This window comes from Bubalus bubalis, chromosome 2, assembly GCF_019923935.1.
Source record: "Bubalus bubalis isolate 160015118507 breed Murrah chromosome 2, NDDB_SH_1, whole genome shotgun sequence".
Classification (NCBI taxonomy): Eukaryota; Metazoa; Chordata; class Mammalia; order Artiodactyla; family Bovidae; genus Bubalus; species Bubalus bubalis.
The window spans coordinates 56136188-56150567 of NC_059158.1; positions in this window are offsets into that span (position 1 = coordinate 56136188).

The following is a 14380-nucleotide window of genomic DNA, read 5'->3' on the forward strand; positions in this document are numbered from 1 at the left end:
ATGGGTGAGCAGAACAAGGCCAGTGTGGCTACAGCCAAGACACATGATTCTGTACCCTGCCCTCCCTCAGCCACAGGGCAGAGAGAGAACCTTCTAACTCCTGTTTGGCAGGTAGGAATTTAGAGATTTCTGCTCAGATGATAATTCCTTACCAATTAGCCGAAAACTGTGGAAGGATGGTAGCAAAATGAATTTTAATAAAACATGAAATGCAGGATAACTTTTGCAGAGGACACTTGCTGATGCCCCCTTGGCATCGCTCACCCTCCCACTTCCCAACAGCCCTGATCCCACTGAGCCACCCTGGGGTCTCAGGGAGGCAGCACCTCTGCAGCCTCCAAGCACAAGCTGGCCTTCTGGGCTGAGCCAGTTCCGGCATCCAGTCATGAGAATGGAGATGGGCTAGCATCTCTGCTGATTCAGATGGTAACTGCAATGGCTGGGAAAGCCAGAACCAAGCCTCCTCCAGTTGGATGTCAGAAGACTCAAGTTGCTCAAGAAGCTACAGTCTTCCATCTTGGGACCTGATATGAAGCACTCATTTGTTAAATCTATTGTGGAAAGCAACATGGGGAAATGAGCCTTTTGACACTTCTAAGCCACTGGAACAAGCCTCACCTGAAACCACGCTAGTCTGGACTTCTCATTTGAGTTAGTCAAAGAAGTCTCTCTATTGTTTCGGCCAGTTTGAACTGCTTTCGTGTTGCTCATGATCAAAAGGCACTCCAAAAAGACACACTATTAGACATTTTTAAAGAATGGCAGGCATAACTCCACACTGGCATACCTTGGGGTGGAGGATGGAGACAGAGAGATGAAATGAGAGAAATTCTATAAACAAATTGATTTTTATTTAAGAATTGCACAAGTCAACATTTGCAGGGGCAACTCTCTAGGTCCTAGAAAAAAAAATTGGGCAGTGTGCAAATTTGACTTGAACAATTGGGTAAATATTCATTCAGCTCAGGATTCTGCACCGCTTCTCTTCAGGAAGGGTCAAGCACATGTTTGCCCAGCCCTTAATCCCTACACTCAATAACCCAGTGCATTCTATCAACAGCCTCTCCAAGCTCAGACAGGGAGGGGTCAGGGCACTGACCCTTCTCAGGGACCCCTCCTCTAGGCTCCATTAAAACCCCTCTGGTCATCTTCCTCCTACCAAAACAGGATCTCTTCAGAATGAGAAATGTACTTTACAAGCTTCCCAAACTCATCTTTAGGCTATAAACTTCATGTGCTGAGTCCTTCTCTTCTAAAAAGCCAAGCTCTTACCATTAAAAATCTAGGCTTGCAACACAGTGTCCCTGCTACGTGTTTTAGAATATTTTGAAATCAAAGTCAAACTGTGGCTCTTGGTATATCAGTCAGCATTTTCCAGAAAATGAACCAATAGGATGTGTTTCTGTCTGTCTGTGTCTATGTGCATGTGTGTGTATAAGTGAAGTGAAGTGAAGTCGCTCAGTTGTGTCCAACTCTTTGCAACCCCATGGACTGTAGCCTACCAGGCTCCTCCCTCCATGGGATTCTCCAGGCAAGAGTACTGGAGTGGGTTGCCATTTCCTTCTCCAGGGGGTCTTCCCAACCCAGGGGTATTATAAGGAATCAGTCCATGTTTTGTTGCAGGAAGGGGGATCCCTTTTAGGGCTTGAAAGTGGGCTCTTGTCTAACACTCAGCAATGAATTGCCCGAGGAGACACATGTGCAGGCGAAGCAAGAGATTTTATCAGAAAGGGCACCTGGGCAGAGAGCAGTAGGGTAAGGGAACCCAGGAGAACTGCTCAGCCTCGGGTTTTATATGATGGTGGGATTAGTTTCCGGTTGTCTCTGACCAGTCATTCTGACTCAGGGTCCTTCCTGGTGGTGCATGTATTGCTTAGTCAAGATGGATGCCAGTGAGAAGGATTCCGGGAGGTGGCTGGACGTGCGGTGTCTCCTTTTGACCTTTCCTGAGCTCTTTCAGTTGCTGGTGGTTTGTTAGTTCCGTATTCCTTATCAGGCCTCCTGTTGTAAGACAACTCATGCAGATGGTTAGCATGGTGTGTGGCCAGGGTGGGTGTTCCAGTCAGTGTGCTTCCTCTAACATTATCACAGGAGCTGACAAGTTCCACCATCTGAAGTTAGCAAGCTGCAGACCCAGGAGTGCTATGGTGTAGTTCCAGTCCAAATGCCAACAGCCTTGAGACACAGGAAGAGCCAATGCTTCTGTTTGAGTCCAAAGGCAGGAAGAACTGATATCCCAACTCAAGGCAGTCAGGCAAAAGGCATTTACACTTTTGTGCTGTTCAGGTTCTTGGCTGATTGGTGACAGCAACCACATGGGGAGGGCAAGCTGCTTTCCTCAGTCTACCAATTCAAATGTTAATTCCAGCTCCCTCACAGACATACCCAGAATAATGGTTAACCAAACATCTGAGCACCCTTTGGCCCAATCAAGTCGACATTATAAGATTAACCATCACATGAAATGCCAGGCTGTATCTGCCTCTATGCACAGGAGGAAGGACACACAGAAAGCAGCCTCTTCTAGGGGATACGGTACAAAGAGCTTGTGTAATACAGCTGATGTTGCCCTGCTCCACTGAGGTCCATCTCCAGGTTTTTACTAGCATGTTTCCCCCAGCCATAAATTCCCTCCTTCCTCTTTGTGGTTACCCTAGCCTTACTGACCACTCAAGGTTCAGCAAGATGTATGCACCTACGGTCTGAATCCCACCTCCCCAGAAAAGCTGCAAGCAGGGCTGATCGTGGGAAAGGGGGTAGTCTCTGCCCAAAGCTGGGGGTGAACTGAAGATCGGGAGTCAGAGTCCAGCTGGATCCTGATGGCAGATGGGGCAGGCCGATGTAGACCAATAGCTGGGTGCCGGGGCTAGAGGGAGAGGAGAGGAGAGCAGGAGAGGAGAGTCCAAGGGTAGCCGTGGGCACCCACTCAGGCCTTCCTTGCTCCACACCACACACTTCTGGGTGAGGCAGGAGACAGATGGCCCCTGGCTGTGCTCTGTGGACAAATACTCCAGGATGAAGATAATAGCAGGAGGGGAGAGGAGCTGAGCCCTGCCCTGCCCAGATAAGAGATAAAGAGTCCACATAGTTCTCATTCTTGAGGTTGAGAGAACCTTCCAGACTCCACACACACAGAAAGGCTCCTTGGGGGATCTAAAGGGGAGGTGATGCCACCTCATAGTAAGAAATGTCAACCTTCCAACAGGCCTCTGTGCTAGAATATATCTTGACTAAGAGATGCGTGCACACACATGGGAGGATCCTGAGAGATACCATAAATGGACTCAGAGCCAGGCAAAGCAAAATGGCCAGAGGAAACCAGAAGAAATGCCCCCATATAAGTGGTTCAAACTACCAAGAGGGTGCTACTGTCTCTCCGAGCCCCTTCACCACCCCCACCTCCGCCCTGTGTGAACCTAGTCATATATTTTTAAAGAGTCAGACACGACTGAGCGACTTCACTTTCACTTTCTAATGAACACTTTACTTGTTTCACTACTTTCTCTTTACGGAACTTCACTTCTACAAAACCAATGGGCTTTGTCATTGGCCACTGGTCTAGTGGCTAGGATTCAGCGCTCTCACCACCACAGCCTGACTTCCATCTCTGGGTGGGACTCAAAATCCCGCTTCAAGCTGCTGCAGGTCGAGGCCACCCAAGATCATGTGGACTGGATGCACCCAAGATGATTTTGCCTCCTTCACCCACCAGGAGAACTTGCACACACCATTTCTCTGACACCATCAGCCTAAGACACAAATCCAGCCCCTCCTGCACTGTTAGAGAAGACAAAATGCACTCATTTAATGGGCTGGGCCAAGGGTAATGGTTATCTCCACTGCCAGTTGCCCCCTTCCCTGTGAAACGCATAATGTACCATAAGCACTGCTCAGAGGCAGATAAAAATAGCTTTGAATCAAAGAGGTAGTTTCCTTATTTTGTCTCCAAGGACAGATCAGAGGACTGGACTGCATGTGGGCAAATCAGTTTTTCCTCTTGGCAGGAGTTTCAGTGCTTTTCCTCCATAAGCACGGAAAAGTCTGCCAATGTCGATATCTGAAGCTGAGATAATAGGCTGGGGCAGTGTTTTATCTTTTCTTGACCCACTCCCGGCCTTCAAGGTCTCTGCTATCCTTCTGTAGACAGACAGGCTAAGCCAGACATAACAGCAATAGCAGAGAAATCCCCCAGGCCTGCCAGACTGATGCAGCTATGTAATGATGATCATTGCTTCCACTGCAGACATCTGCCTGACATTCTGCAGACCCATAGCAGCAGCCTCATTTTACAAGTGGGGAAACCGAGGCTCAGAGAAGCCACATTATTTTGTTAAGGATCAGAGCTTAATCCAGTTACCCTCAAAACGTGAAGCATTTTAGGACTCTGCAGATGTGGAATTACAATCCCGGGTTTGCCTCCTAACTCCCCCTCTTAAAGCTTAGTCTCAGAGATTCGGGCTCTTCATCTCTCTGAGCCTCCGTTTCTTCATCTGTAAAATGGGAGTCAAAACTGCTTCCAGAGCTGTTTGCAACTCTAAGGAGATCACATAGGAGTTTTTCAATCTGCAAATTGACATGTAGATACTAGTTGTTGTTATTCTTTTAATTGAGCATTTAATGCACACAAGGCACTGCTCCCCAGGCCCCTAAGAGGCAGGTACTGTTAATATCTCCACTTTGCAGCTGAGAGATAGAGATACAAGAAGGCTAAGGGCTTGTGCACAGCTAGAAGGAGGTGAAGCCCTCATCTAAACAGAGGCAGCTGGCCCCAGAGCAGGCACAGTGAAGTCTAAACAAGGCGATGGTTATCCCAGATGTATTTTCCTGTGCTGAAGACTGTTAGGGGTGATGGCACCTTTGCAAGAGAATCTTCACCTCCCTTCAAATTCTCCCAAAGGTCTATTCTGTTCTCTAGTACAGTCTTCAGTCTTGGGGGGAAAAAAGGATCTGATAAAGAAGTCACACCAAGGTGGTGCTGCTGATAACGGCTCAGTCTGTAACCAGCACTGTGTTCGCATTCAAATCAAAGCCTGGAGGGACCATGTTTAATTCAAAGGGCATAATCCGAACAAGACAAGCAGAAGGCAGACAGAGGGTCAGTGCCCAGCCAACCACCTCGGCAGCACATCCATTTTTTAGCCCAGCACCCCTCGCAAGGGGGCAAGGAGGGGGGCAGTAGGGGATGGGGGGCTTCTGGAGAAGACGTTAGCTCACTAATGTGGGCACTGACCCCATCAATACATTGGACTAGAGAGCAAGTCCAAGTGCACCTTGGCCCCACACCAACCCTCTGGTACCTACTCCAGGGCAAGGATGTGGGAGGGGTCTGAGCAAGCCAGCCTTGCCCTGTGGCAGAGTCCCCACAGATATCACTCCTAGCCCTGCCCCCAACTGCCCAGTGCTGGGAAGAGTGTCTGGAGCATTCCTTCCCCTGTAATTAGTACCAGGGCCTCTCACCCCAGATGGCAATGAAGGTTGGATGAGTTGCATGTGCAGTTGTGGTTGCAGAGCAGATGATCGCAGGTGGTCACTGCCCCCTCCACCCCCATGCACACCCCTCCCCAGCACCCATGCTGCCTGCCTCCCATGAGCTCACACACCTCATGCTCCTCTCAGTGCTGTGTTGAGTGGATGCTAAGCATTCAGCCCAGTGGCTAGCACCCACTCCCTCCTTCTTTTGACCAGAACAGAGTGGGAAGTCCAGATGCCCCTACCGCCAGGCAGGCAGGGCCAAGGACCTGTGTGCCCATCGAAGGGGATGAGCAGAGCTGAGCTCAGGATTTACCCAGAGGCCCGGAAGAAAGCCGTCTTTTAGCTGGACTTCCCTAAGGAGTGCTGAGGCTGGCCCCAAGAGCCATCTTCTCATAGAGTATTGAGGAGCAAGACCTGCATGAGGAGGAGAGAGGTGAGGAGAAGGAGCAGGGACCTCTTAGGAGCTATCTCAGTCAGCTTGACTGCCATAACAAAATACTGCACAGCAAGTGGCTTCAACAACAGGAACTGATTACACAGCCTGGAGATTGAAAGGCCAAGATCAGGGTGCCAGCAAAGTCTGGTGAGATTTCTCTTCCTGAGCTGTTGCATGCTATCTCTGATAAGGAACAGCTCAGCCCTGAGCCCATGTGTTATGGACTGAATCTTTCTGTCCTCCAAAAATCCATTTGTTCAAACCCCGAGTATGATCATATTTGAAGACAGGGCCTTGACTGCATTTGGGTGTCAGAGGAGGTCATGAGGGTGGGGCCCTCATGAGGGGACTAGTGCCTTCATAAGAAGAGACACCAAAAGTTTGCTTTCTCCCTCTCTTCTGGCCCCACTAGCCCCCAGCTAAAAGGCTTCCGCTTCTCTCTCTCCTTTTACCTGGCCTGGTCTTACCTAGTTTGAGGGAGAGGAAAATTTGGCCTTATGAGCTTGCTTACCTTTAGAGACTCTTCTCTCTATATCTACATTTCTGCCTCTTCTTCTCAATATGACACGGGGGAGGGAAAATTGTTTTAGGGGATCCTGCCAAGAAATAGGTTGGCAGGGCTCAGAAGAGGTTCCTAGGGAGGAGCAGAGACAGGACGACAAAGGCTCGGTCAGAGCCTAGCACACCCATATCCCGAACAGCACAGGGCAGAAGGACAGCTGAGGAAAGGCAGCGAGAGAGGGGTGGGGAGTCTGCAGTGAGCCTGGCCGCCCCAAGGCCAAGAGATGAAGGCACTGTGAGAATAGGCAGGATCGAGGCTGGCACGTGCTGCTGAGAAGTAGAGAGGAGTACAGAGACATTGAACTTGACCCCTTGGGGAGAGGAGGTGATCTCAGGTGGCCTCTGCCCACAGCAACTTGGAGCAGGGTCGCGGTTCTGGCCAGAGATTGAAGCCAGGCTGCAGCAGTGAGAGCACTGAAGCCTAGCCAGTGGACCACCAGAGACCAGTGGCCAAGGACAAGGCCCTGGCCGTCAGCTGTGCATAAATGAGTTCCCACATGGAGACAGAAAGTAGTGAAACAAGCAGAGTGTTTATTAGGAGGAAACAGAGTGAATGTGGACAGACACATGAGCAGGCTGAGAGACAGTCACACTTTCGTGGTAGTTTGAATCACTTTTATAGGACTTTCTTCCGGGTTTCCTTTGGCCATTCATCCTGGTTCTGAGTCCACATTTAGTATATCTCAGGATCCTTCCATGGAGAAGGTGATGGCACCCCACTCCAGCACTCTTGCCTGGAAAATCCCATGGATGGAGGAGCCTGGTGGGCTGCATTCCATGGGGTCTCAAAGAGTCGCATACGACTGAGCGACTTCACTTTCACTTTTCACTTTCATGCATTGGAGAAGGAAATGGCAACCCACTCCAGTGTTCTTGCCTGGAGAATCCCAGGAACGGGGAAGCCTGGTGGGCTGCTGTCTATGGGGTTGCACAGAGTCGGACACGACTGAAGTGACTTAGCAGCAGCAGCAGCAGGATCCTCCCATGTGTGTGAGAGCGTCTCTCAGCCAAGATGGATTCTAGCAAAGAGGCCAATGGGTAGGTTGACATCACTTACTATAAGGTGAAGTTGTCCCCTCTCTTTTGACCTCTGCAAAGCCTTTCTGCACATGTGTAGTCAGGAAGATCTTGACTTTGAGAATGAGAAATACATGTTCTTTTATTTCTCATCTAGGCAAGGCTCGGTTCCTCTCTCACTCCTACTAATTTGGAATATCTGTCTACAGGGGATGATCTCCGGCTACTTAGCCTGGGGTCCATCTACCCCCTACCTCAGAAGCAGTAGGAGGACAGACAAATCCAGCAGGATGAAGAATGAAATGAAGAAAGCAGCAGCCCATTGGGGAAGTCATGGGAAATAAGGCTTCTGAGAAGCTGGGCAGCCTCCCAGGGGCCGCGTGTTCCATCCTGAGGAGCCCAGAGCACCATCCCGGGGAGGCGGCAGAGCTGGGAAGGTCGATCTGCTCTTTCATCCATTCTGCAGTCGGCTGGGTCCATCATTTTCATGTTTACACATCCTCTCTCACCAAAGAATATTTGAAGATTACAAATGCTAATTAAGTCTTCTTTCTCATTTGTTTTTTTCTGGACATACCTTTTGTTTTCTGAGTACAAAAATAACGTACAGTTGTTTAAAAAAAATCACATGACCTAGAAAAAGCGTAAGATAGAGCATAAACTTCCTTCTCAAACCTTCCTTCTAAACTTAGCCGCTGCTTACTGTAGATCCTTACAGACATTGTTGCTACATCTTCATTTTTTTTCTTTGACAAGGATGAAATGATATCTTATATGCATTTCTCCTAACCCTGCTTTTAAAACTAGTAGTCAAGAACATGTTCCTACCTCAATGCAGAGTGATCAAATTCATTGTTTTAACATTTTCCTCACCTCAGAAAGAAGCATTGTCCCCTTCAGCTCTCACCCCTTTTACATGCTCACCCTCCCCTAGCCCCAAGAAACCACCAATCTACCTCTATCTCTGTAAAGTTCTCTATTTTGGACTTTCACACCACATGGAATCACATAATATGTGGTCAGTTGTAACTGGCTTCTTTCACGGAGCATATTTTCAAGATTCACCCGTGTATCAGTACTTAATTTCTTATTATGGCAGAATAATATTCCTATATATGCATATATCACATTTTGTGCATGTATTCATCAGTTGATGGAGATTTGAGCTGTTTCTGCCTTTTCACTATTATGAATAATGCTACTTTAAAGACTTCTACAAGTTTTAAATAGACATATGTTATCATGTATGTTAAATGGCATCTCATTGTGGTTTTATTCTGCTAATATAAATGCTGTTAAGCATCTTTTCATATGCTTATTGACCATCTCTACATTTTCCTTGAAGAAATGTCTGTTCAAATCTTTTGCCCATTTTTAGTGGGGTTCATTGTCATTATTATTACTGAATTATAAGTGTTTTTTATATACTCTAGGTATAAGTTTCTTAGATATGTGACCTTAAATATATTCTTCCATCCAGTAGATTGCCTTTTTACTTTCCTGATGGTGTCTTTGAAGCACAAAAGGTTTTCATTTTTATGAAATCCAATTTATTCATTTTTCTTCTGTTGATCATACTTTTACTAAGATATCTGAGTATTTTGCCAAGTCATGTAGTAATGGAATTACAAAGATTTACCTGTATACTTTCTTCTAACAGTTTTATGGTTTTGGCACTTATACTCAGATCTCTGATACATTTTAAGTTATGAAAATAGCTTCTTGAGTGTGTATACCAAGTGTAAGGTAAGTCCAACTTCATTGCATGTGACTGTCACCATTTGTTGAAAAGACTATTTTTTCCTGATTGGCAATCTTGTTAAAAATCATTTGACCATAGATGGATGGGATTTGTATCCAGACTCTCAATTCTATTGCTTTGTAGTAAGGTTTGAAATCGGAAAGTGTGAATCCTTATATATTTTTTCTTCTTTCTCAAATTTGTTTGGCTATGTGGAGCTCATAATTCCATGTGAATTTTTGAATTATCTTGTCAGCTTCAGTAAAGAAAACAGCTGATATTCTAACAAGGATTGCATTGAATCTGTAGATCAGTGGGGGAATGTGGTCATCTTAACAATAATAAGTCTTTTGATCCATGAAAATGGGAGTTTTTTCAATCTATTTATATCCTCTGTAAATTGAATTTTAAATTTTTTTAATTTAATTTAAAAATTAAATTCAATTAATAATTTTTAATTTTAAATAATTAAATTGATTTTTAATTTAAATTTTAAATTTACATTTTGTAATTTTAAGAGTGTGAGTTTTGTGCTTTTATTAAAATTATTTCTAAGAATTTTATTTATTTTGATGCTGTTACAAATGGAATTAGTTTCTTAATTTCATTTTTAGAATATTCAGTGAATCTGTATAGAAAGACAAGTGATTTTTTTATACTGATCTTGTATTCTGAAACCTTACCAAACTTATTTATTCTAATAGTTTTTGAGTGAATATCCTATATCATTTAGTGTTTTATATGAGTAAAAGATAGACTTTCCTCCTGGTTTTGAGCCTGGATGTCTATTTTTTTTTCCTGTTGTATTGCCCTGGCTAGAACTTCCAGTATGATGTTAGACAGAAGAGGCAAGAGCAGATGTCTTCATCTTGTTCCTGATCTTAGGGAGAAAGCATCCAGTCTTTCTCGTTAAGTATGATAATCATTGTGGGTATTTCATAAATGCTCTTTAACAGATTGAGGAAGTTTCCTGCTCATTCTGGTTGTTACTTATTTTATGATGAAACAATACTGAATTTTGTCTAATGTTTTTTTCTGTATCTATTGAGATAATCATGTGGTTTTTATTTTTTGGTCTATTGATATGCTCTCTTACAGTAATTGATTTTTACATGTTGAACTAACTTTGCATTCCTAGGGTAACTTCCACTTGGTCATAGTATATATTCTTTCATATGCTGCTGGATTCAGGTTCCTAGCATTTTTCCTGAGGATATTTTTATCCATATTTATAAGAGATACTTGGAGAAGGAAATGGCACTCCACTCCAGTACTCTGGCCTGGAAAATCCCATGGACAGAGGAGCCTGGTAGGCTGCAGTCCATGGGGTTGCTAGGAGTCAGACACGACTGAGCGACTTCACTTTCACTTTTCACTTTCATGCATTGGAGAAGGAAATGGCAACCCACTCCAGTGTTCTTGCCTGGAGAATCCCAGGGACGGGGGAGCCTGGTGGGCTGCCATCTACCGGGTTGCACACAACTGAAGCGACTTAGCAGCAGCAGCAGCATAAGAGATAGTGGTCTGCAGTTTTCTTATGATGCTCTTTCTGGGTTTGGGTATGGGTAATATTGGGCTCAAAATGAATTCACAATTGTTTCTTTCTGTTCCATCTTTTTAAAGAGGTTTTGAAGGATTGGTATTAATTCTTCTTTCAATGTTTGGAATTAAAATTCAGTGATGAAGCTACATGAATTTTAGTTTTTCTACGTGGATAGTTTTTAATTCCTAATTCAATATTTTCACTTGTTTTAGGTCTATTTAGGTTGTCTAGTTCTTCTTGAATCAGTCTAGGTAACTTGTGTCTTTCTAGAACTTTGTAGATTTCATCTTATCTGATTTTCTTGTCATATCGTTATTCATAGTGTCACCTACACTTGGCATTGGCACTTGCCATCTACATTTACAAGGATTGAATCATGTGCTGCTACAGGTGCTGATTTCAACATCCCCAAGAGGAATTCAGGGTGCAGAGCAGAAATGAGGCACTCTGTGCTCTGGGAAAAACTGGCAGAACAGGTCTTCAAATAGATATTTTCAGGAGCTGATTTTATGAGCCCAATTCTTTTATCTCTTCTTATCTAGAAAAGCACTAAAATCTTTTATGGTGATGCCTGCTCCTCATGACTATCAATAACCATCTGCAAAAATATATGCACTAGATTGCAAATACTCTCCCTTCACCAAAATCACATGTATACCAACCTTCCTCCCTACCTCTTTGGAGCAATATCTCAGAGCTATCTGAGGTGCTGTTTCCCAGGCTATAGTTCTCACATTTTGCCCTAAATAAAACTGAACTCACAACTTAAGTCAACAGCTTAATGACAACCATGAAAAAGGGACCCAGAGTGGACTTCTCTCCTTCACCTGAACTCCATGAGGAACCAGAGCCTTGGTACGAGCAGAGGCCCTTTGCACTCACTTGCCTCCCCAAGGAGTCCAGACAAATTTGAATCTCTCCTGTTTCTTGGATCTCCATGTTGGCTGATGATCCTGAGTTTTATATGGCAGTGTATAGCAGGTACCTGCCCTCTCCCAGTTAAAAGATACTGGAAGGAGGGGCAATTGAAAGATACCAGGGAGTACCCATCCAGTTGAAAGATATTGGGTGGGGCTCAGTTGAAAGATACTGGGAAATACCCACCCAGGTGAAAGATTCTGGGGCTGAGTGGGGGAGCGGGCTGGTTGAAAGATACTAGTGTTTGCCCAGTTGTGGGAGACTGAGTGGTCTGCACTGAGTAGTTAGGTAAGAGGCTGATCTGAGGCTTTTCCTCAATTTGGCCACCTTAATAGAATTTGTTGGGATAAAATGAAGATATTATGTGAGAGTTTTTGCTCTGAAGAAAGCGGGCAAGACTTCTCCCTCTGGCTACAATTTTCTCAGGTAACTGAGAAATTTATGGGAGTGGTGGAGGCAGAGTCCTCATACCATGCATAGGGAAACCCATTCATTAACTAAAATACTTGTTCACCCAGGGGTTGCAAACAAGAATTGGCCATACAGCAATCTGAGCAACCACTGTGGTCTTAGGTCACCAAGGAAAGAAACCAAGACACATAAGAGGCCTGGAATGACTCCAGGGTGATGCCTAGAGGAATTAAGCTCACGAGCAGGACACTGGCCCACCTCACAATTTCATTAGTAAATTTTATCCTGAAAAAGTCAACTTTATAATGGAAACTGCTGCTGCTGCTGCTGCTGCTGCTAAGTCGCTTCAGTCATGTCCGACTCTGTGCGACCCCATAGACGGCAGCCCACCAGGCTCCCCAGTCCCTGGGATTCTCCAGGCAAGAACACTGGAGTGGGTTGCCATTTCCTTCTCTCATTTTTCCTTAGTTGTATTCAAAGTTTACTACAACGAAGTCCACTCATAGTTCCATTAGATCTTCACATAATTTCTCATCTTGGCATTTCACTTCACAGAGGAATGTACTGGCATTTCAACATGTGCTTTCTCTTCTTGAACATTTTCAAAGTATAAAACCAGTATCAATGTTAATCCCCACTGTTAATAGTTTTCAATTCAAAATAGCAGACCTCCTTCAAGACTCTTAAGCTGGACGACATATTAAACTAGACCCTATCAAAAACAGAAACAAGGAGCATCAGAAAGTCAGGCTGTGACTAACACCTCAATCCAGTTTATACTTGCAAGTACCTACTTAATTGACTTTGCTGGTGGCTCAGATGGTAAAGTGTCTGTCTACAATGCAGGAGACCTGGGTTCAATCCCTGGGGGGCAAAGATCTCCTGGAGAAGGAAATGGCAACCCACTCCAGTACTCTTGCCTGGAAAATCCCATGGATGGAGGAGCCTGGTAGGCTATAGGATCGCAAAGAGTCGGACACAACTGAGCGACTTCACTTTCACTTTACCTACTTAATTGGGAAACTTATACTAAAGGGGCATTTCCCTGGTGGCTCAGATGGTAAAAAAGCTGCCTGCAATGAAGGAGTCCCAGGTTTGATCCCTGGATTGGGAAGATCCTCTGGAGAAGGAAATGGCAACCCACTCCAGTTTTCTTGCCTGGAGAATTCCATGGACAGAGGAGGGTACAGTCCATGGTGTTGCAATGAGTCCGACATGACTGAACATGTAACACACATACTAAAGGAGATCTCAACCTAAAATGGCCAAATTGGGGATCTTCTGATATTCCAAAATTGCTATTTTTGTGCACACAAAAAAAATCAGCTGTAAAATCAAACAGACTGAATGGAATGCTTACTTTGATTGATATCTAGAAGCTTCTTCACTAGAAAAGGTTGCTAGCACTCTGTCTCTGACTCTGTCTCTCCCTCTGCTTCTCCCATGGATCCTCTTCTATCTGAATTGCCTAGCCCAGACCCTATCTCTTTTTCTCTTTCAACTCTTTTGCCTCCTGCTGCTCCCTCTTCCCAAGGAAAGGGGAAAAAATCAGAAGTGATTATAGCTCCCTTAAGGAGAAACAGGGAGAAGGGAAACATCCTCAGTGTTTATGTTCACACTGGACCCAAGCAGAAATTAAGAGTCTTGGCTAAAATACCTCCAATCCAAGTCAGAATTCACTGGGATTTGCTAAGGAATTTGAGTTACCCATCTGGACCTGCAAGACCAGGTTTTCAGAGCTTTATCAATTAATACAGCTGTTAGTTTCTGAAAGCAAAGCTGGGAATGGATCAAGAAAACAGAAACAGCCCTTAATGGATTTTTGAATCACAGACTCTCATTGAATGCAAGGAATTAGCTCAGAAATAACTTGAACTGATCCCAGGGCTTTTTCTGAAAACCATCAGACAGAGATTCAACAGTGCAAGCAAAGATCTAATGAATGAAAGGTTTGAAAAAAAAATTTTAAGCAATATTCTGGCTTGACATCTGAATCATTCTCTAACCACCAAAATCATTCTTTGCTTAACTCTGCTTTTTTAGAACACTTAGATGAGGATTTAGTTACTCTAATCAAAAGACACAATCTAGGTTTGTTCGTGTTCCATAAAAACACCCTTGTTATGCTAGCTGACCAACTTTTCAAGGCCATAAGAAAAAGAAAGGAGAAAGAATAGGTGTATCTGCGAAAACTATGAACGTCCAACTGCACCAATTAAGTACACAACGCCTGTCGAAGTTTAACCAACTCACGTTTAATTTTAATTCCAGGTGGGTAGAG